This window comes from Capsicum annuum, unplaced genomic scaffold (genome assembly GCF_002878395.1).
Source record: "Capsicum annuum cultivar UCD-10X-F1 unplaced genomic scaffold, UCD10Xv1.1 ctg80009, whole genome shotgun sequence".
Taxonomy (NCBI): Eukaryota; Viridiplantae; Streptophyta; class Magnoliopsida; order Solanales; family Solanaceae; genus Capsicum; species Capsicum annuum.
Genome location: NW_025890636.1, coordinates 341547 through 366683, shown reverse-complemented (window position 1 = coordinate 366683; position 25137 = coordinate 341547).

Below are 25137 nucleotides of genomic sequence, written 5' to 3'. Positions count from 1 at the left end.
AAGAAATATGAGAAGTCTAGGGGAACCATATCTGTTGTCTCAGTAATTGATGTTAACCCCGTTAACACTCTTTATTTTGAAGTAGGAAAGTAAGAGACTAAAATACGAGGATGATAATAAGGCTACTAATGAGGAGATATTATCCTCGACAGGTGACAAAGTGTACAACCTCAAATTCTTTGAGGGTGATATTGCTGCCTTACTTAAAAGGGCATGGCTACTGATGAGGAGATAAGATCCTTGATGGGTGACAAAGAGTCTAACCTCGAATTCTCTGAGGGTGATATTTCCACCCTACTTAAAAGAGTGTTGATCCATGATGTTGGATAGTCCAAAACTCTCCACTATATTATATTGATATATTGTTGGGGTTTAACTGAAAACTAGGAGAAACAAAAAGAGAAACATACAAGAAGAGCCCTGAATCTTGTTAAAGCCCTATAATGACCCTCAATATCATTTTCTTATTTCAACTCATTTTTGCCAATTCGATATTTCCTATAGCTAGCCCAAGTCATTTATGACTTGCTAGAACTGACAGTTTGGTTACTAGGTAGTTAGTTTATTTTTTATAGGCAATTTCTATTTTAAAGCCTCTACTAGTTGAAACTGGTTATCAGACAAAAAAATTAGTTAAATGACCTCTTATGATAATTCTGATAGTTCTAATAGCTTTAGAACGTTGAGTTAATGTCAGGTGGAACCTTGGTTTGGTTCCCTTGACTCCAGGACTTATTTTGGGCTATTGGCCAAAAGTTATGAAAAATGGCAAGTAGTTGTAGGACCTACTTTTCATTGAAATGACCTCGAATGGGAATTTCGACTACATCATTGAATAGGGAACATCAAATTTGATAGGGTAGCATAGTTCTTTTGTGCATACAGGATTTTGAATGAATCTTGAAGGGTTGGCTGAGACTCAGAAAAATTCCACGTCTCTAGGTGGTTGACGTCTGGTGTAAATTCTAAAGCATACCTTTAGGAGCTTTAGAAAAGGATACTTTATCATTAAACTGGCACTTTAGCAGCCCAAGATTAGAAAATAGGTACTTATTTAACGGCACCTAGGTGCTTTAGAGGGTAACACTAAAGAGGCCTATGGTCTGCTTTAACGGCCTGGCCTATAAGGACGGGTACCACTTTAAAGGCACCTGGGATCTTTAGCTATGACTGCTAAAGCGGCCTAGTGTCTGCTTTAACGGAATCTATGTTCTTGGGAAGGGTATAAATACCTCACTTAGCTCAATTTTCACTATTCTTTTCCCATTCTCAAGAGAGTAAAAGCCTAAATAGCATGGAAACTTGGGAGAAACAATTTTTGGTGATTTTAGAGATTGGGAAAGGTTTATTTACCTGTTTCTCTTTTGAATTTGTGGTAAGCTTCCATTATTTTCATGATTTAGTCCTCTATTCTTATCTAAGATCTCTAAAACTTCAGCGACTTGATTTTAGCACCATTACAACTCAAAATTCACCCATTTTTACAGTTAAAGGTTCCATGAGAATAGAGAGATATTGTTGTCATGGCCTAATTTACACGTCATAATGGCACCTGCTCTATTCCGCTAGTAGGTAAGACAAATAGTAACCAGGAGTTAAATACAATCGTTTAACTTGGTGGAAAATGTTGGTGGAAATCAACAACACAACTTCAAATAAACATGGCTTTTAGAAATAGATAAAAGATAGTCAATACATAGATACCATCCCACAACTTGGTTGAGCCATTACAATAGCATCTAGAAATTAAAATACAATCCAAGAAACAAAAGATTGGACATGAAAAAATAGAAGGAAATAGTTGACGTTGACTCCAAGAGCTCACCCAATCTCCTGATATCAACACAACATGAATGTTGATCAATGGCTGTAACTAGTACTCAAATTTGCACCAACAAAGTATAGAAGTGTAGTACGAGTACCAAAACCATGGGTACTCAGTAGGCATCATTGGCTAACCGAGCTAAATCATGATATAAGTATGATAAAATGCAAAATAACATAACTAAGTCAAGGTACAGACAAAATTTAAGTAACTCCAACATCGTTGTTCATAAATAAGTAAATAAACCGGAATAATACCATAACATAACATAAAGCATCAATACATGCAATCATTACTACAAAATTGGCTCCCACACGTCAATTAGTGCAGAAAAGTAAGCAATCCATTGCAAGCCCCCATAAACCTGGAAGGTAAAATAAGATCGAATACCTACCAACCGTCATTTATCAACTCTCATAATACATTTGGAATTCATCCAAGTCATACCACTCTATAACCATCGATTGACCATATTCATGATTTGTTAATTAATCAACAATTATCAACTAAGCATCATGTAACAACTAATCCTCATGTATCAATAAATTATCTTCTATCAACTAAACATGATTTAGTAACTAAACATCATTTATCAACTAATCCCCATGTATCAATAAATTATTCTTTATCAACTAATCATTATTTATCAACTAACCAACCTTTATCAACTAATCAACATTTATCAACTAATCATCATTTATCAACTAATCAACATATCACTAGAATCTATTTATATCACACCATATTATAATATTTTCTTCATTTTCATACTTAGCTAGAATCACTATTGTCCATCTCACACCTCTATATCGTCATATCATATTAAGTAGGGCATCATAGTATAATATATATATATATATATATATATACATATATTTGGACTCAAACCGGTATGGATACTTAACAATATCCTCATAAATATCATCATTAATATCATCCTCCAGATCATCACAACAATATCATCAGTATCAACATCAATCACCTAAACATCCTCCAGATTTCTACCGGGCATAAATAATCAATATCATCATCAATATCATAGTTATCCTTAAAACTTATATTGGGTATTAATAATCAATATCATCATAAATATCATATCCATCCTTTGAGTTTCTACCGGGTATAAATGATTAATATCATAACCATCCTCCGAACATTTATTGGGTATATATAATTCATATCATAGAAATTCTCAGAACTTCTACTGGGTATAAATAATCAATATAATCATCAACATGGCCAATGACATAATCATTAGAGCATTTAATAACATAAACATTAACAAAGTATATTAACATGATTGATATTCATAATCAAAATTGTAAACTCTAGCATAATCAATTGCATGATTTCCAACATAGTAAATAAGCAGGATCTTTATCATAATCAATAGCATAATTGCTAATATAATCAATAAGCATGGTCTTTAGAATAATTCATAACATATTTACCTATATAGTCAATAAATATCACAACTACCTAATAAATATGTATTATCAAAGCATAGAAAATAACTTATCAATAGACTAATTAATGGTTTAAACAATATCATAATCTAGGGCTTATTCAATAGTATATTTGGTAGGCCAATCAATATCCAAACATTTACATATTCAATAACTCATCATATGCTTAATGAATAATTCATTAATAGTATAATTGTGAATCATTACTTCTGACGTCACCCATCATAACCATAAAGTACCAATGCTTTTCAATACACCATAATAAACATTTCCCAGAAATACACAAGCGTATAAATGGTCTTTAATAACTATCACAAATTTTGGCCTAAGGTCGGTGAAAGAGCCCACTTCTAAAACCCTGCAATCAATTACCAAGCAATGTCTACCCAAAACTAGGCTAAGGTATCTAAATCCACCATTAAATGTTGAACAAGCCATAACTAATCCTAGGTTAGTAATTTCCCATAATTGAGAACAACTGAGTCAAATTCTACCTAAGGTAAGGGAAATTCGGGTATATTTCACCCTAAGATCAAGTGGCTAAGGAAATCTCCTCATTAGTTTAGTAAATAAAGCATTTTTGATCTAAGCATAAGCCTACATGGTCAACTTTACCTAAGATATGATTAACTAGGCTAATCATGCTCAAAACGATATCTAAAATAGTCTAAATGATCTAACTAATCCCAAGTATTTCAATTTATCACACCAACAACTAAACCCATCCCAAATATAACACAATATCATAAACATACTATGAATTAGCTCAATCTAACAAAGGGTGGAACCTAGCCTACCTAGACGATGAAGAAATCTTACAAGATCTGCCAAATCACCATTTTTCCCTTCCAAGTAGCATTTGTGAGATGCCAAGTTATCAAAATCACATTCCACTCATCAATACGAGAATAATGATACCCATATTGAACTATAGTTCTTCGGGTTCAAAAATAACACCAAAATCCTATGTGGGTCCCATTTACAAGAAAATCATTTTCCAGAGCCAACCGAACATTCCCACAAGCTCAAGGAATCATTATCATAAAAAATGAGTGAAATATGAGATAGTTTGTGGCGAAAATCAAGCCTTGAAGCCTCAATCACTATCTAAGATACCAAGTCACCCACAAGAGCTACTCTCAAGCTTTTTCACTAGTTAGGGTTTTAGCTCTCTCATAATGGATGAAGAATGAGAAAATTCAAACAAAAAGGTTTTATTTATACCTGTATCAGGCCTTCAGATATCGCTATCGCAACATGACTATTGCAATCACCATACATGGCATCAGGGGAAGATGTATAATTCACAATATTCTCCATCGCAATCACGATACTGATGGGCTGCCTAAAGAGTCACATTCATGAATGAAAGTGTTGCAATTATGGCACTTCCCGGTTATACCAGATCGCTATCATTATCCATTGTCTGTGATCGTGGGTGCATTAGTTATAGCTGAGACTTGGAAATTTTTCAAGTCTCCACCAAGCCTTTGGGAATTATCCAAAATCTCGTATACACAAACGAACTATGTAACCATATAAAATTTGATATTCCAAGCACTTCAAAATTTCCATCAGAGGCTGTTTCAATGAAAAGTGGGTTCCACACCCAATTTCCATTTCTTAACTTTTGGACCAATTGGTCAAAATGAGCTTGGGTTCCTCGGGACTCTAACCAAGAGTCCACCTAGCCTAAAATTGATATATAGAGCTACCAAAATAGTTAGTATTTGCATTCAAGGTTTCATGACTGAACATTTCTCCTAATGGCCATTTGGAACGAGCAAAGACTTCAAAATAGGAAATTGGCTCTAAAAACAAATAAATAACCTGGTAACTGAATTGTCAGTTCCAGCAAGTCATAAGTGACTTAGAGAAGCATTAGAAAATCTCCAACGGCAAAAATAAATGGGAAGTATAGAAAATAACTTGAAGGGTCATTACAATATCCACTACTAAAGGAACTTTTTTCTATAAAAGTTAAGGATTAGAATGCACCTGAAGTCTCAAACAAGTGAGAATACTTGGTAAACATCTCACTCTTAATTTACCTAGTGGCCTCCACCACTGGGCGGTGCCTAAACTAAACCTTAACTACATGAATCTCCTGAGTCCACAACCGCCTAACATCACTAGCTAAAATGAGCGTACGCTCTTCCATGAACGTCAATCGATCATCCAACTGGACTGATTCCCATCTAATAACATGGGATGGATAGGAATATATTGCTGTAACATGGAACATAGAAAATTGGATAGAACACAACAAAGTCTGGAGGTAATGCTAACTTATAAGCCACCCTACCAACTATCTGAAGAATGTCACAATGTCCAATATATCTAGGGATGAGATTTTCTTTCCCTATGAACCTCATGACATTACTTCATGGATGATACAAGGAGGAATACTCGATCACTAACTCCATATCTCAAGCCATAGAGTCTATGATCTGTATAGACCTTCTGCCTACTGATAATACTAATATTATATGATGAATTAAGTGTAGGGAAGACATTGTTAATATACCCAACAAGAGTCGGGATCAAATCCACGATGAGTACGAACTAGCTTTCAAATATTATGTGTGTTTTGATTTAACTATGCGTTAACCTTCAATGCAACATTTAAATAAGACATAAAATTAAATTGGGGGGAAGTTTGATTTGAAAATTTACTAAACACAATTACCAAAAACACTAGTAAAGGATTGAAGCACTGGATAAGTATTACAAAATTGGTAAGAACCTTGGGTTTATGCCATCTTAGGTGGTTTTCATGCATGGGTAATCAAAGGTTAGGTCAAGTTTTAGTTAAGGGTTTTAGGTAGGCTAAATTTAAGGTCTTAGTGTTAACCTTTTGGTGAAGCACTAAATTTCACTAAGGATTCTTTCCAATACCTCATGAGCATTCCAAGGTAACCAAATCCATTACCTCAAACTAGCATCCTTATTTCTAAGATGATGCTTATGCACATAGCCAGGTCACATAACAACCTTATGTCTAATATAATTCTAAGAAAGAAGCTAATTCACATTGTTGTTCACAATTACTCTTCACCCATATCCCTCTTGAAAAGATGATATTGGATCCAAGATAATTGGGGTTTTCACCCACAATTCTCAATTTAAAAATAGAGTAAGAGTAAAACTCAAAACAATTAACTTAATATTTGGACTAATAATTAACACCCACACATTATTCACCGCCAAACCAAGCATAACCCCAAGGTATTAATGTAGCTACTTATGTAAATAGAGACAAGAGATATACCCATGTTGGCATACAACAAATCCATTAAAAAGCACAATAAGTATATTCTCCAACTTCAAATTCAATCAACAAAACTAAATTATCTCTTAGGAACACTCTACAATTTTTTTCTCACTAACAATCATGTTCTTCCCTCTCCAAATTGGAAAAATTAGCTAAAAAATGCCCAAAAATATTGAGGGTTTTTCCTTTTTTATTTTGGGACTCAACTTTACAAAATTTAAATTTTTCCCTAGAAACTTTTCCATCCTGTCGCAATCTCTATCTTTCAGATGCAATCGCAAATCCATGATCATATATCACCATATTATGATCACTACCTTTTGATTTTCTTGACTGACCATGATCACGTCCTTCAGAGTGAGATCACAACACTTGAGGATCACTTTTTAGGTCTGATCTTCAATTCTTTTACTCTTCTTTCCCAATTTACTTTTCTTCCAGCTTTTTCATAACTCATTTTTATCAGATTTCCTGCAAAAGTACAAACAATGGAAATTAATTCTTTTAAATGAAGTATTTGCCTCCTGTAAGAACTTAATTCATTATAGTGTGTGAGAATTTGGATGTAAAATAGGTGACAAGTTTGCCACTCATCAATGCCCCCAACGTAAGGCTTTGATTGTCCTTAAGCAACACTACTGTATATTAAATGATACTAATCAACTTATAATCCCACTTTTACAACCTAATGATCACCATGATTCCAAACTCGATTAGCAGTAATAATTAGCCAACAAGCTTTGGAAGAACTATTCATGCAACTCCCCTAAAAATCAATCACGTGTCCAAGGATGTAAAACTATAAAGAACAAACAAGTAACAACTACTAACTCTCAAGAGGTGACTCTCTATCAATAGTGACTTAACTACACTACTTCACCTCATTTTGGAACATGACAACTTTACCACCCACCATTAGTTTGCATGCCTCCTCATGAAGGAAAGTTCTACCACAACATAATTTTTATCATGCAACAAGGGACAAATATGCAAGAACTCACTCTCATAAAGAATTTATCAATGCAAACAAGTATCATGTCATATGCTTCCCCTTATTTTCAATTTATACTAACTCAAAGACACTTGATTGAAGATATCAAAGCACTTTATCAACCTTGTAATGTAGGATCGGGGAAGGGTAGGATAAAAATTTTGAATAAAAGTGACTTGACCCTCCTTGAACTCCACATAAAACACTATTAGATCAAACTTTGAGACATGGGTTTCTTTATTCATTCCTAATTCACATATGTGCCTATTTTTACCACATTGGCTTACCCATCTTTTGTAAGCATTTTTTTTCTCATTTCTTTCCTTTGTGCAATCTCACGTTTTTCTTTCTTTTGTTGGTCCTTTACTTTTTCTCATTCTTTTGTCCTCATTGCATAGCTTTTAGGCACTCACTTATAATATAGTGGTCCAAGATCACCTCTTTTAAGATTTCTCGCCCCTGACTTAGACTTTTAACCTTAAGTTGCATGTTAAAGTTCAAAGAGGGTAGGGTTCAAAATAGGGATAGAGTTTTCAAGTGGTTCCAGGCTTGTAATGCGGTTGCCAAAGAAAGGTTCAAAGGCTCAAAAGGGGTGACTAGGGATACCATTCGTACATGTGTAGGCTTTTTAAGCTAAAGTGGATTTCCACGATAACAAAGAACGCCTAAGATCATTACTCCAACCATGTGAAATCAATATTAGTTATGAAATACCAATAAGGAAAGTTCTAGATGACACAATGATGCATGTGAATCTAACAACTAGGCTCACCGCACATGGTTTTCAAATTATTCTAGGAGTATCAACTGGATTTCCTATTTGAGACAAAAAGAGTTAATTACCACACACTACCTACTAAAGAATATAGAGTCACAAAAAGAGGTAAAGTGTTGTTAGAAAATTAGTCATGTCTATGCCCATAATTTTCATAAAAAAATAGATGGAAGGGGATGCTTGCTTTGCATTCACCATGTGATATGACTATTGTTAGTACCAAATCAAGTCATCATCTCACATTTTAGCTCTGACAAGGGAAAGCATATGGCTACTTAGACTTTACCATAGGAAAAATAGCAATCCCAATCTATAATGCCACGAGTACTCGGACTTCCCCGACATCTATAGCTCAAAACCACAACACGATGAATTTCCCTTAAGAATGTCAAAACTCAATATATCATAGTGAAAGGCTTGTCCAACATCATTAATAAAAGAAATAAGAATCCAAAAATGAAAAACAAAAATAAAAACTTGCAAAACATAGGCACCATCAAGATGCCAATATTACAGCCCAAAATGTCAAATTATCGATAAAAAATCAAAAGTAAATCGTCAAAATAAAACATAAAACATCCAAATAATATAGACCCAAGTATCAAATATGAAATAAGTATAGATATGGGCACCCGCAACTAAAGAGATTGTAGTGTCCTCACTGAATATTATGAAAGCTTAAAAACATTTTAAGGGGCTCCTTGAAATTGTATCAAGTCTTGGCATTGCTTGCAATCTCCGCATAGTTATCATAAAACTATGGCTAATCATCCTTGGACCACCTAGCAGGGATCTCATCATTAAAATCTATTTTGGGGAAGAAAGTCTTTTTTTAGGCTTCAGGACCTTCTAAAAGCACTTCACCCCTTTCCACATATGGCTGAAAATTTTGTCTCTCTTGTTGACCCTTCTCATTATCTTGTCATAAGACACTCAAAGTAACCGAAAAAATTAGGCCAAGAAAGAGAAGGCCTATCAACCCAGGAAATGGTAGAACCCTACTCCCTCTGATCCTAAAGGAACCTCTCATAATAAGTCTGAGCGACTTAGGAGTGGCAAGTAGCATAATGTTTGGCGGACCCTGAGGTTGTTTAGAAGCCAAATACTTTATTATTTGTATCTGAATTGAGAGATCCTCAAGTATCCCTGCTGTGGATGGACTAAAAGATTCAACATCATCATCCACCACTTTACCCATATCGATCTTCCGTTTTTTTTCTCTTTGAATGTGTGCCCTCACTACATATCTCCAATGGGTAAATGGGTATCTTTAGGATATCCAATTATCCCCCGAATACTCCTCCACTTTAGTCCTCTTGCATAATTCAGTGATCAAGGATGGAAACTAGAGCATAGGAATGCCTTTGTTATTTAAATATTAGATATCCAAAAGCACAAAATGACCAACATCAAAGAAAATGTTGTCCAAAAGGAAAGCTACAATATAGGCTCATAACAAGGACATGAGTCATGTTGGTAGTCATGAGATACAACTACAAATGATGGTAAATCGAATATGGGCTTCAGTCATGAACTCATTCAATGTTATCCCCGATTTTGTAGCAGCCCAAGAGATCTCTCTTCCTAGGGATAGATGTTCAACCAACTAGCTCCCCGGGGCACAATCCTTTGCCTCAAACTACCTCATATCAGCATTGGTAATCCATAAACTTCATTGAGTTGTCCAGCCCCAAAATAAAGTTCCTTGCCCCAAATTCTCATAATTGGGTCAGAGATTTTTACTATGCTGAGATTTGTATAGAATTCCCTAACCCATTGCTTATTGGCTCAGCATGTATCTAGGGAAAAACATCTCTAACCTGTGGCCACCAACCTCTCATAGAATATAGGGAGATTTTTAGGAACTTACTCCTTAGATATACCCTTCTCAGGGAGTAACTTCCTCCTTATGAGGTCCTCATAATAGACAGTCTAACACAATATCATAATATGGAATCAATGCTATATGACTAAACTAAGCTAAAAATAGTCCATGGATAAAATTAGTACTTAAAATAAGAATTCAAAAATTTGGCAAGTTTTCAAGACAGTCCTGAAATTTCATGATTGCACAATATTTTGGTGCCGATCGATACACGTAAGAGGCCTATCATACAAGTCTCAGGTATCATGATCATGAGTCTCTAGATCGTGATCGTAACACTACGATCACACTCCAATAGGTTACAATTGTAGTAGCTGAGGATGCTGTCCAAGGCTAGTTCATGATCCGAAATCATAATTTCTCTACTGAATTGTGTTCTTAACAATTAAATGACACTAAAAACATGAAAAACAATCCCTAAATACCCAAACATGCTCTTAAATACATGTAAAATGACTAAGAAGTTTATTTGGGCATTTCACCTAATATTTGGTATGCACATATATTTCATCCTAATTTTGAAAAAGGTTGGGTACTCAAGACTTCCTCAAGTATCTACATACCAAAAACAACAACCACCACACCAAACAACGTCAATTCAAACACTAGTTACACACAAAAATAAACCATGGCCCTAAACGTACTTCTAAGTCCCACATTTAAGCATAAACGATAGATTAAAATGACATGCCAGATGCTTGGATACAAATAAGGATGATATGCAATCTAACACCGATCACGATGCTAAAAATTTAAGGAGTTGTGGGTATTTGAAGGTAATTAAGTGTAGGAACCATTTTGGAGATAATTCTTATTTAAAATTGCCACATTTGTGATCACGGTTCAGCCTCTGCGATGTCAATTACTCAAGGACCGTAATCAAAGTCAAATTCCATGACTGTCATACCTAAGGCATATCTGGGTAAATCTGAGCCTTGGGTCACGATTGTGATTTGAATATCACGATTGTGACACCTGAGGTCGGGTTCAATTTCCTAGTTTTCCACTTGTTCACCTCCAAACTAATTCCACTTAACCTATTAGGTTTCAATTGCTCATATGCACTTTCAGAGTGCCAAATTTGCATGGATTAGTCAAAATAAACGCAAAAACTATTCTAACAATTAAAATGCAAAGGATATGGGCCAAACTAATGGCAATGATGGGTTACCTCTAATCCAGCACCTAATTTTACATCGCGACACGGCGTCCATTTATCATCAAGTTTGATCCTTGGGTGAGGTGACCCAAGATCCATTTCCTTATCCACAAAGTCAATCATAGACACCACTTGTATCTCCATTGGTTGTTTTTCAGTTTTGCACACACGGAAAGAGACTTCATCATTATGCACCCGAAACTTCACTCTCTACACTCCATATCAACTAAAGCTCTTTTGATTGCTAAAAATGGTCTCCCAAGTATGATTGGTATCTCATGATCTATTTCACAAATGAAGACTAAAAAATCCACCTAAATGATGAACCGGTCAACCTTAACCAATATATAATATGATATGCTCATCAGTTTTTTAATTGAACAGTCTGCCATCAAAAGTCTCATGGTGGTGGGTGTAGGAGCACCCAACCCTATCCTTTGATACACTACATATTGCATCAACTTGATTCTAGCCCCAAGGTCACATAATGCCTTTTATAATTTGTGCATCCCGATGGTTCAGGGAATTGTAAAAGCACTCGAGTCTTTCTTTTTCTCTGCCATGGTGTTAGACATGATATCACTATACCTATAAGTCACTTTGATAGTTATCAATACATAATTCACTTTTTTGACATCAAGTTATCCATTGACTTAGCATACCCCAAAATCTCTTGAAGAGATTTAAGCAATTGGATATTAATCAAAAGGTTACTAAGTTTTGCACAGAACTTTTTAAACATGGAATTATCATCTTTTTTCTTTAACCATTGTGGAAAGGGTAGAGGAATTTTCATTATAGGAAAATGGAACACTTTAAGGTTTGTCCACCTTTTACTCATCACCATCAATCACCTTAGGAGTTTCCTCATCATCACCCTTCTTTTAAACTATCATTAGTCCCTTATTATCCACTTCATGAGATGTTGGAGAACCATCACTTGACTTTATAAATTGTTTTCTCATTGCACTTACTTTTTCATCAAGAGACTTTTCATCAACTTCAACCACATGTTCTCCAAGGTTTCTACCACTTCTAGTGACTATGGCCATAACATGGTCATTGTTCTTGGTATTGACCACATATCACTAAGTAGACCTCATTTTGGCCTATATTGAGTTGGTTTAAAATTTGGCCCACTTGCGTCTCCAGTTGGTTGATGGAAGTAAAATGATATGTGACATTTGGTTTAATTGAGTTAAGTTGATTTTCATTTCCCTTACTATTCTTTTGATGCCTTCAACACTGCTTCAAAATTTGGGCAAGGACATCCTTAGTTGTGAGCCTAAAAAAGAATCAACTGGATCAAGTTATCAATCCTAGGAACATATATACAGCTGTTAAATCTCAAAACTCCCTAAGAATTTATGGTCTTTCTCTTGGAATCACCATTCACCACTTGATCATACAGGAATCAAAGCTTACTATCCTCGAACTGACGATCCTGGATCTGCTTAAAAAGCAAAGACCTTACGTCGATGGTAGAAAGAATACTCCTAGGGTCTAAAATATCAAGACGAACTACCAAGTTGGCTAAGGATTGAATGTCTCATTCCAATGGCATCTGAAAAACTAAAATATAAGTCAAACTACCCATATTCATTGCCCAACGACTCAAGGTATCTGCTACCATAATTGCCTTGCCTGAATGATATAAGATAGAGATATCATAATCCTTAAGCATCTCTATCCATCTACGTTGTCTAGAATTAAGCTCTCTCATGGTCATAAGATCTTGAATATTATGATGATCGGTGAAAATCTCACAATACACATCATAAAGAGAGTGTCTCTAAATATTAAACGCAAAAACTATCGCTGCCAACTCCATATCATGAGTGGGTTAGTTGTGCTCATGAGCCTTAAACTATCTCATAGCATAAGAAATAACAAGACCCTACTGCATTAAAATAAAACCTAGACCAACACTAGAAATATCACAATATATGGTAAATCCCTCACCTCTACAAGACAAGCTAGAATATATGAGATAAAATAAGGAAATCATTGAGCTTTCCAAAGCTTGAATTACAATCTTCAGACCATAAAAAACGAACCTCTATCTGAGTCAATCTGGTCATAAGCGATGAAATAGTAGTAAAACCCTTGACAAATCATCTATAATAATCAGCCAAAACAATAAAGCTACAAATCTCGGTCAAATATGTGGGTCTAGCCTAATCAAAAATTGCCTTACTATTAGCTAGGTCTACCATAATACTATCCTTTGACATCACATGTCTAAGAAATATCACCGACTCAAGCCAAAACTCACACTTTGAAAACTTGGTGAAAAGTACATGATCTCTATAAGTCTGGAGCACAAACCTCAAATATTGTATATCCTCCTTTCTACTCCTCGAATACACATGGATATCGTCGATGAATACAATAACAAAGGAGTCTAGATAATGTCTGAATACTGGGTTCATCAGATCCATAAATGTAGTTGGCGAATTTGTCAAGCCAAATGACATCACAAAGAACTCATAATGGCTATAGCGGGACCTAAAAGTTGTCTTAGGTATATCCTCAGCCCGAATTCTCAACTGATGAGGACCAAATCTCGAATCAACCTAAGAGAATACTGTCTCTCCCTAAATCTTGTCAAAAAAATTATCAATGCGAGGTTAGGATAACGTTTTTTCATCATCACCATATTAAGCTTCTTATAATCAATACACATATGCATAGATCTTTTTTTAACACGACCTAACCTAAGGCCTTATCATAATGGGCATCCCAAGTTCAACCAAGACCAGGGACCACCCTCGATACCTAACCCAACCATCCAAATGCATACCCTGAGTCAAATGAATTTCTAACATATAATAAGATAGCGTATTTGCACAAACCCAGACTCTTAGATAGGTCGATGACCATGATAGACCCAAATGAGTCCAGCCGTCTGAAGCCCAACCAATACCCATATCAAAATTGAAAAAATAAATAATTATGAATCCATAATATAACATAAGATGATGAGACAATAATAAATCTAGTCTAATGGTATCAATCCCAATACCAATGCCAATACTAAGGACAACACCAATACTGATCCTACCCATTCAACCCATAGTAGTCACACAAGTCTCTAACCAAAAGAAAACCAATGTCCAGTTGGTACATGCCCCTAACCATAGTAGAAATTAATATCCATAAAATAAACTAAGTATTTAAAGACATCCATGATATGAAATGGATCCTTCTGACATATGTAAGCTAACCGCTTCAATCTAATAGCTGATCCCAAATTTGATCACTAAGAAGAAAGTGTAGAAGGGATGGTTCCTGTATCACGTGGGGATATAGCCACCCGAAGATAGGTCACAAGGTGAACGCTAGCATGACTTAGGATAAGAATAAAATAATGCCATCCAGTAAAACCAAGTAAACCAACTATATACAAATAAACTATACATATATACATATAAGCATGCTAGGAAAGGGGATTGAATTTTGAATGCCTTAAAAACCATTAAACTGGGTATGTGTAACTCAACAACCATAGAATCAACCATGAGCTATATGGGTCTAGTGAAACCCCCTGAACGGGCCTCGATGCATGTAGCCATACGAACTGAAGATTCCTTAAGAGTAGGGGATTATAAAGTGCCACTTACTATCCATGATACATATGTACAGTGTAATTAGAGGATTCCCATTAATTCATAGTATCATATAAGGTCTCTATGACCAACCCTCATGTCGGCTAACATTAGTTTCCAGTGTCCATCCATTGGACTCATACCTTCACAGTTAGCTATCACACCCTACCATTATTTCCCAATTAAAACCATTACCATCTAACCAAACCTTTATTCCATTATTATTAACCAAGGATATGAGTACTGGTATCGTCATACCGACTATAGCTTGCAAGTAATGTCCTTAGCAAATCTTTTTATGTAAAAGGATTCCCATGTACTCATAGATTACATTATTTAGTTGACATGAGGGAATCCCATATACCCCACAAGTGTTCTATCATTAAGTTTGCATAGGGGAATCTCAAGTACCTCACAAGTTGTTCATTAACATGTTTACTTAAGGGGTTCCCTTATACCCAACAAGGAAGTTTTATTAACCATAACTATCATGACCAAACCTTACCATTTAATCATTACAAACTATTTATACCATTTAGGGTTCCATTGCCAAACCATGCCATGCAATAGTTCCATTTAAAGTCCTATAACATAGTAAAAGCATTCTCATAGGCATTTTATCAAACATGTTAGGGGCATAGTGGTTCCAAAGCCAATTTCAATTACAAATTAACCATTCCCATGCAAACAATTATCCAAACCACCATTAAAGCATAACCAAGAATTTAATACCAAAACCCTAAAATATATTGAAACCCTAAAACCATACAATAATCATGCCATGGAAACATTGTATAAAACATGCCGTTAGTAGGAACTAACAATGAGGGATAAGTACATTCCTTAAATAACAAAGAAGATAGAGAGAAATCACTCGTACAAGTCCCAAATTATTCCTTTAGATAAAATCTTAGCCATTTTTTACCCAAGAGCCTTAGAGAGAATTAGAGAGAGCGAGAGTTTCTAAGTGTTTTAGATTATAATAATAGGGCAAATGATATCCCATTAGTGATCTAAGTCGTGGGGTCCCAAGGAGTTATAAGGGGAAATGTCTAGATTACCCCCAACTTAAACTGTATAAAATCCCTGCATATGGGTACAACTCCCCAATACCATCCGTACACTAAGGTATGAGTGGTACCCTAACTAATATCCTAGGCCTCACCTTAGACCCCCATACTGGTCAACCTATGACCATGCAGCCAAACCATATCCAAGGATACGACTTGCACCCTTAACCCATACCCATAATATAACCAAGGGTTAACACTGTCCAACATACGAATTAGACAATATGACTCATACCCAATCTCATGACCTACATAGAGCCACTCATAATCTAATCAAAGTTATTTTACTAAGTTTCAGATTAAGTAAAAGTAAACCCAACCATATGACCTGTCAACCACCATATGACTCGTACCTACCCAAGTCTTACCCATTCCAGAAATGATTCCAACCCACCAATTAACACTAGTTACCATATGACTAGAGCATACCAATATTACCCTATTATATGACTTGAACCCCAAGTCATATAGTATCCAGTGTGTCCCAAACACAGGAAATTTTATAAGGACCAGAACCCAAGGTGTTTCAGTCTTCACCACTAGGATCATTCATCCCTAAATGATGAAAAAGTAGGTCAAACACAAGCAATAGTCATTTGCATTATCAAATATCAATCCAAACTTTAACAAAGTTTGAAAACAAAGATGTGGTCAAGAACATATATCTTTCGCATGAATATTTGAAGTAGAAAATAAATGTGGATATTTGAACTTCATGTCCAGATCCAGTTCCCATGAAGCCTTTTTTACCTTGTGGTTACACCATAGAAACTTAACCGAGGCCACATCCTTGGTCCATAACCTATAAACCTGCAGATCCAATAACTTAATCAGGACCTTTTCATAAGGTAAAAAATCTGAGATACCCAATCCTTCCAAAGGAACCACCGAAGAAGGATCACATAGATATTTTCTCAACATAGAGGCATGAAATACCTAGTGAATAGAGCATAAACTATAAGGAAACTCTAATTCATATGCCACGTTACTAACCCTCTGCAAAACTGTATAAGACTAACACACCGGGGATTGAGCTTCCCCTTTTTATTATACCATATCACTCCCTTCATGGGAGATACCTTTAGGAATACCTTATCCCCAACCTCAAACTCCACACCTTTATGCCTTACATTTGCATAGGACTTTTGGAAACTTTGGTAAGCCTTAAGCCTAACTGAATAACCTTCACCTTTTCCATAGCTTGATAAACCAAATCTGGACTGAACATATCCACCTCACTAATCTCAAACAATCCTATAGGAAGTACACACCTCCTACCATATAATGCCTTAAAAAGGGCCATCCCAATGCTAGAGTGATAGCTATTATTGTAAGAAAACTCTACCAAAGGTAGATTCTCAACCCAATTTCCACTATAATTAATCAAATATGTACAAAGCATGTCCTCTAGTGTCTGAATAGTCCTATATAGTTGAACATCCATCTGTGGATAAAAAGCAGTACTCAAACTAAACTTAGTACCCAACTATTCTGAAAAGACCGCTAGAAGTGAGATGAAAATTCCGTACCTCGATAAAAAATAATCAAAATAGGCACCTCATGCAGCTTTATAATCTCTTAAAGATACACCCTCGCATAGTCCTCAGTTAAAAAGTTAGTCCGTACTGGCAAAAAATGAGCGGACGTTATCATCCTATCAATGATAACCCAAATCCAATCAAATTAATTCCAAGATCGAGGAAGACCAGTAATGAAATAAAATTATTGTTTTCCATTTCTATTTCAGCAACTCAATTTCCTGATACAAGCCTCCAGGCCTCATGTGCTCAACTTTAACTTGTTTACACACCATGCATTTGGCCACAAAATCTATCATAAACCTCTTCATACACTCCACCAATACATCTCTTTGAGATCATGATACATTTTTGTCTAACCAAGATAAATAACATGGCGTGATTTCTATGCCCCAATGAATATCCTTTATCGTAAACCATCGACATCAAGAATACATAACCTCCCTTGGAATTTGAAAGTAACATCACCACTAATCTCGAATACAATCACCTTTTCCCCACCTACATCACCTTTGATTTTCATCAAGATAGGATCTAGCATTTATTTCTCCTTAATCTCTGCACCAAGAGATGATCGAATTATTCCTGTACCATTACACCACCTTTCTCAGAGTCCAAGAGACAAACTTTAAGATTAGACAAGTGGTGAATATCCTTTGCCAATTCTTATTTTTCCCTATCCACATAAGATAAACTCCCCATATACAACCTGCTAAGAGAATTAACAATTGTATTAGGTTTACCTGGGTGGTAGTGAAGACTCATATAATAGTCCTTAAAGAGCTCCAACCATATCCTCTACTTTAGATTTATCTCTTTCTGAGTAAGCACATACTGAGCACTTGTTAGTGTTCACCTACGAACCTATCTTTGGGTGGCTGTATCCCCATGGATGTAGGAAATGACCATTCTACTACTCTTACATAGTTATTAGCTTATGAGACTAGCTTGGTTAGATTAAAGTGGTAAGCTTTCATATTTTATAAGGCTCTATTTCATATCACAAACATATTTGCATACTTTGGATATTTTATGATTATCAGTTTTGGATATGGTTCAGGAAATGACCTAACTAGATATTACTTTTGTTTTGGTTAGAGGCTTTATGGAACTACTATGGGTTGGAATATGTGGGATTGGTATTGGTATTAGCCTTAGTATTGGCATTAATATTAGGGTTGAAATCATTGAACTAAATTTATGATTGTTCCATCCTATTATATTATGTCATGGATATCAACTTATTTATTAGTTTTGTTGTTGGCTTATGGTTTTGGTTTGGTAATTGGTTATTGGTTGGGTTCAGATGGTTAGACTCGTTTGGGTCGATTACGATCATACACCTATCCCAGAGTATAGATTTTGACAGATAATTACTATCTTATTGTATGTTTAAAGTTTATTTGACCCAGGATTTATGCTAGTTGGTTGGGTTAGGTAACAGGGGCAAATCTTGTTATATGTTCGAGATTTATCTGACTTAGGTTATGTATTTAGATGGTTAGGTTGGGTATCGAGGATGATCCTCACTCCTTGTCCGACTTGGGATGCCCATTAAAATAAGGACCTGGGTTGGGTCATGTTAAGTTGGTATCAGAGCTTTAGGTTTATGGTCAATAAGGAGTCCATAAGCCATGCCGTGTAGAATCTTTTTCAAGGATGTGTAGTGCTCCACACTTATAAGGGAGAGGCTAAAAGGCATTTAGTAATATTTCACTTTCTTGGTATTCCATTTTTAATCTTGGAGTTTAAGTTTTGGAATCTTCTTTAATCCTTGTTTGTTCATTTTTTACATCATGCCTTGACGATCTGGGATGTAAGGTAACTCTTTTATCCTAATTGGGTACAATGTTGAAGGGACACATACTACTCAAGGGATCTATACTTAGTCTAAGGGTCTAGTCCTTGATATTTCTAGAGTTCTATTAGTTGCTATTATTCCTCCTTAAGGAGAGGTGATGAATGTAGAATTTTGCCAATCGATTCATTATATTGCTTAGTTAGTTGCTGCTCAGGCTGAGTGAGATACATCTAGTGTTTCATCTATTGATGCCACAAAGGTTGGCCAGTTTATGATGAGTAATCCTCCTACTTTTACTGGTGTGAAAGTGGAGGAGGATCCTTAAGGTTTCTTGGATGAAATGGAGAAAATGTTCAGGGTCATGAAAGCAACGAATGTAGAAGGGGTGAATTTTTCTACTTACCAGCTTAAGGATATGGCGTACCAAGGATACGAGGAGTAGGATAGGGTAAGAGGTGATGTTAAGGAGTCAAATTTATGGGAGACTTTCTCCAATAGTTTTCTATATTGCTTCTTTTCTCGAGAACTGAGGGAAGTAAAAATGGAGGAACTTGTTAATTTAAGGCAAGGAAAGATGTCAGTCAAGGAATATACCTTGAAGTTTCATCAGTTGTCAAGGTATGCTCTAGATGTGGTGTCTGATATGATGGCCAATATGAGAAAGTTTACCTTAGGTTTGCCTCAGGAGTTGATACTTAAAAGTAAGACTACATTGCTAATTAAGGATATTAATATTTATAGGTTCATTGTTCATAGAAAGAAGGTGGAGGAAGAAAAGAAAAAATAGGTTGAGTTTGGGGAAAGGAAAGGTAAGAAGTTTAGGTTATCTAAATAGGGTAGTGCTCGATATCAAGGTGGTCGAGATGGCGATAAGTGGCCAAACAAAAAGTGGGGGAGTTCTGGTTCCTTTTTTATAGCTAGTACTACTTACTCGAAGTAGTATGGTGATAGGCGTTAGTAGGGTTACGATAATTTTTTGGCACAGAGTGCCCAATCTCAAGCAAGTAGATCTCAGTCAACCTTATCATGCCATCTTTGTTAGGTTTGTGGTAGGTTGTATAGGGTTTTTTTTGATGAGGGGAGGGACAAATATTTCAAATGTGGTTAGCCAGGCCATATACTTTGAAACTGTCCAATTGGTAAGAGTGATTTGGGAGTGAGTAAGGCTTTGATTGCTTTATCTTCTGCTCTTGCACCAAAGGGTGCTATTTCTACATCATTCTCTACTTCTGGTACAATTGCAAGTCAAAATAAGTTATATGCTCTTGCTACTCTACAAAAATCTAAGGCATCACTAAATGTCGTTACTGGTAGGTTACAACTCTTTTTCTATGACGTGTATTATTTACTTAATCCAGGGTCCACTCTCTCTTATGTGATCCCATTTGTGGCAGTGTATTTTGGTTTTGGTCTAAAGGTAATTTTGGATCCTTTTTCTATTTCTACCTTGGTAGGAGACTCTATGGTTTCTATGTCTATAGGGAGTGTGTGGGGATCTATTGGTAGCAGGCAGACTTTGAAGAATTTGATTAAAATGGATATAATAAGTTATAATGTTATTTTGGGGATGGAATGGTTACACTTATGTTATGCATCCTTATATTGTCTGACCTGTAAGGTTGTCTTTAGGTTTCCTAGCGAACCGATTATTAATTTGGGTGGTTCCCCAGCTCCTTGGGGGGTTTGTTTCCTATCTTAGAGCTTGAAGGTTAATCTCTAAAGGGTGTCTCTATCATTTGGTTTGGGTTAAATATTCTAATTCGTAAGGTCCATCATTGCATTCGGTCCTAGTGGTAATTAGTTTCCTTAGGCCTTTCCATATGATCTTCCTAGTATTCCTTTAGATAGGAAGAATGAGTTTGGTATTGATTTGGTTTTTAAAACTCGTCCAATATCTATTCCTCCGTATAGAATGGCTCTAGCTATGTTGAAGTAACTCAAGGAGAAACTTAAGGATCTTCTAGATAAGGGTTTCATCTATCTTAGTTTATCCCCATGGGTGGTACCAATTTTATTCGTGCAAAACAAGGATGGTTCCCTTCAAATTTGAATTGACTATAGACAGTAAAATAAGTTGATGATTAAGAGCAAGTATCCTCTTTTGAGGATAGATGACTTGTTTAATCATTTGCAAGGTGCCAAATTCTTTTCAAATACTGATCTTCGGTCTGGGTATTATCAACTTAAGATTAGGGTGGTGTATATTTATAAGATGGCTTTTTGTAATAGGTATGGGAACTTTGAATACCCAGTGATGTCATTTGGTTTGACTAATGCCCCAACAGTATTTATGGATTTGATGAACAAAGCTTTTAGGCAGTTTGGATCTTTTTATTATTGTGTTCATTGATGATATCTTAGGGTATTCTAAGAGTGGTAGATCATGCTAATCAACTTCTTGTGGTATTGCATACCTAAAGAAGCAGCAGTTGTATGCCAAATTATCCAAGTATGAGTTTTGGTTGAATGCTATGACTTATCTTGGTCATATTATTTCTAGTAACGGGATCATAGTAGATCCCCAAAATATGGTAGTGGTTAAAAGGTATCCCAGACCCACGAATCCAATCGACATTAGAGATTCTTGGGTTTGGCTGGATATTATAGGGGGTTCGTGGAAAGTTTCTCGATAATAGCTTCTGTAATTCCCCGAAATTTCTTTGACTCAAGTTTCATCTTTAAGAAGAGTAAGGGCTGACTTACCAAGTGAGAAATATTTTAAACTGTGTAGAATTTCCCTAATATCAACTTTTTTTCATGTAGAGAATTGAATTAGCTTTCAAATGATACCAATTTCATCCGAATCCGGTATCGGGGTGAAAAGTTATGGCTGTTTTACTGAGATTTATCGAAACTGCCCAGGTGCGATGGACAGCTTGACGGACCATCTATTTATGATGAATCATCGCCCGGTCCATCACAACCAAGGCAGTGAGTCCCTCTTTTAGCCTAGTGTGAAGGCCAAGACAACGGAACATCGCTAGTACCGTCGCAACTAAAGTAGTGTGGCCTTTTTCTGACCAACGTGCGATGGATGATCCGATGGACCATCAGACTAGCGACGGACCATCACTCCGACCGTTGCAAATCCCGTTCAGTATTTTTAAGTCAGTTTTAAAAGGATCTTTTTGGTCTTTTCCCTTTTAATACCCTGATATATTCAAAATGAAGCAGATAGCCTCATTATCTCCAAAAACATCCAAGAGCTAGGGTTTCTCTCTCAAGAGCAAATCCAAAACCCTTCTCCAAGAAATTCAAGAACTTACCATAGATTCTACAAATTGAGTTGAGATTCAAGTTCCCCAAGTAAAAGGCTTCAAGAACCCTCTCTCAAGAGTAAGAAGAAGAGTCTCAAGCAAGTTTGTTCATCTAAGTTACAATCTAAGGTATGTGGGATTTTGAACAAGGGTAATCCTTTCACCCTTGTGCTCAAAGGCTTATTTTAAACTATAAGTTTTCTACAATTTATGATATTTTACATGAAATTGAATAGGGTTTTTCACCCATTATTATTGGTTGCAAGCTTTTGATGTTTTCCATGAATTGAAACTCAAATAGCATGATTTTACATGTTTTCTTAAGAAATTAAAGTTGGATTTATACCCTATATTTTTATTCCTTGGGAATTTAATGGTTGCAATGCTCTAGAAATTGAAGTATATGAGTACGTTGAGATTTTGAGACAAATTGCTGTAAATTCCAGATTTCTATATGATTTATGAGTCCATATGATATCTAGTATGCATTTTGATGAGTCTTAACTTGAGATTTGATTGTGGGTCACTAAGCCCCACTTGAGATTTGCAATTTCATAAACTTTTGTGCTATAAGAACCCATGATTTTGAGTACTTTGAGATTATTGAGAAAGTTTTGGCCTTAATGGTCATAATAGCTTTGAAATCTACTTTATTACATGAGATTACAAATTTTATAGTTGGGTTTTTTATGAACCACGAGATTATTTTTAAAGTGGATTTCCATGAGATGAGCGTAGCTAACTAAAGGGAGTAGTATTTAGAACCGAGTTGGGTAAGTTACTATAGTTTCATACCCCAGAACTACGTGCCACCATAGGATTGAGATTAATGGGCCCGAGGCTGAGATAAGTGATCACTGAGTTGAGGTTATACTCCCTGGTAAGAGTATGATGCGTCTCCCCAACATGAGGTTTCTTCCTTAGGAGGACAAGACATTGGAGTCCATGTAGCTCGCATGGTTTAAGTCAGTTAAGAGAACCTCCCTAAAGTATTTTCTCTTGAGATAGAATATTTATCCTAAAGCTTTGAGATAAGTGATTTTCCCTAATAGTAATATTTTTAAAATAGCTTCTTGAAGTAAAAATTTTCCTAAGAAGAAAGTAGTTTTCTCTACTAGTAAGAGTTATAGAATTCCGAGTTCCAAGTGTTTTGAGTTTAAAAGAGTTCTAAGTTCTTGAGCATTAAAGAAGTTTTACTCTCCATGAGATATATGCATGAGTTTGAAAGTATTGTTTAAAGCTTTATTTAGGCTTCGAGTAATGAGAATAAGAGAAGAGTTTAGATTTTAAAGCTAAAGTATATTGACTAACGAGATTTGTGTTACATGCTTCATTCTACATGATTTATGATCTTTATATTGTAGACGTATTCGAGCTATATGAGTCATTCATATTTGCATGCATGATTTGATTAAAGAGTATGGATATTGTTTTTTGTAAATGCATACACCCCCATATACTTAGTACATTCCTAAGTGCTATCCACATATACGTCTATGTGCTACATTTTCTTATAACGTAGGTTCAAGTGCTCAGTCCCAGCCTCGCCAGTAATTTTAGAGTACCTCTATCTACATCTATATAGTGGTGAGTCCTCATGGTTTGAGGACCTATCTTTAGACATTTCAGTATTGTTAGTAGATATATTATTACTTTCAGTTCAGTTTGAGTCAGTTAGGGACTTGTCCCAACGGCTCTCAAGTAGACTTGAGTAGTAGAGGCTTTGTCAAACTAGTTATCAGATTGTTAGTATGTTGGGATTTCCAGTTTTGTGGTGGTTTGGACCGAGTATTTTCTTTGTATTTCCTATAATTTGATATGACAGTTCCAGTGATTGGTTTATTTCATCTCGAATTGAGTTATTAAATGTAGTAACAGGCTCAAAGGGTTAGCTTGGGGCTACTTGTAGCCTTAAGCACTGTGTGATATTTCGGGAGGAGATTTTAGGGCGTTACAAACTTGGTATCAGAGCCTAAGGTTTAAGGAGTCCTAGGGAGTTCGACAAGCCATGTTGAGTAGAGTCTTAATCATCGGTGTGTAGGGCACCACATCTATGAGCAAGAGGCTACTAAAAGTTTTAGGAAAAAGTTGTTTCTTTCTTTTAGATTATATCATGAAAATAGTTGTCCTTCTCATCTAATAATTTATGCTCTCCTATTTTAGAAAATGCCTCCTTGAAGAGCAAACGCTCAAAGAAACGATAATGAGCAACCTCAGCCTGTTGATCCCTTGAATAGGATAGTGTCTCATACTGAGTTTCGGGCGCCCTTTTAGGCGTTAGCCCAAGTAGTCACCGCTAATATTCAGGACAATAACTAGGCTGTAGTTGTACATCAGTAAGGATATGATTTAGCTGTTGCTAGGATTCGTGATTTCATGCGCATGAATCAGCCAGAATCTTATAGGTCTAAGGCAGATGAGGACCCACAGTTATACCTTGAGGTGGTGAGAAAGATCACAAAGGTGATGCATGTTTCTGAGGAAGAAA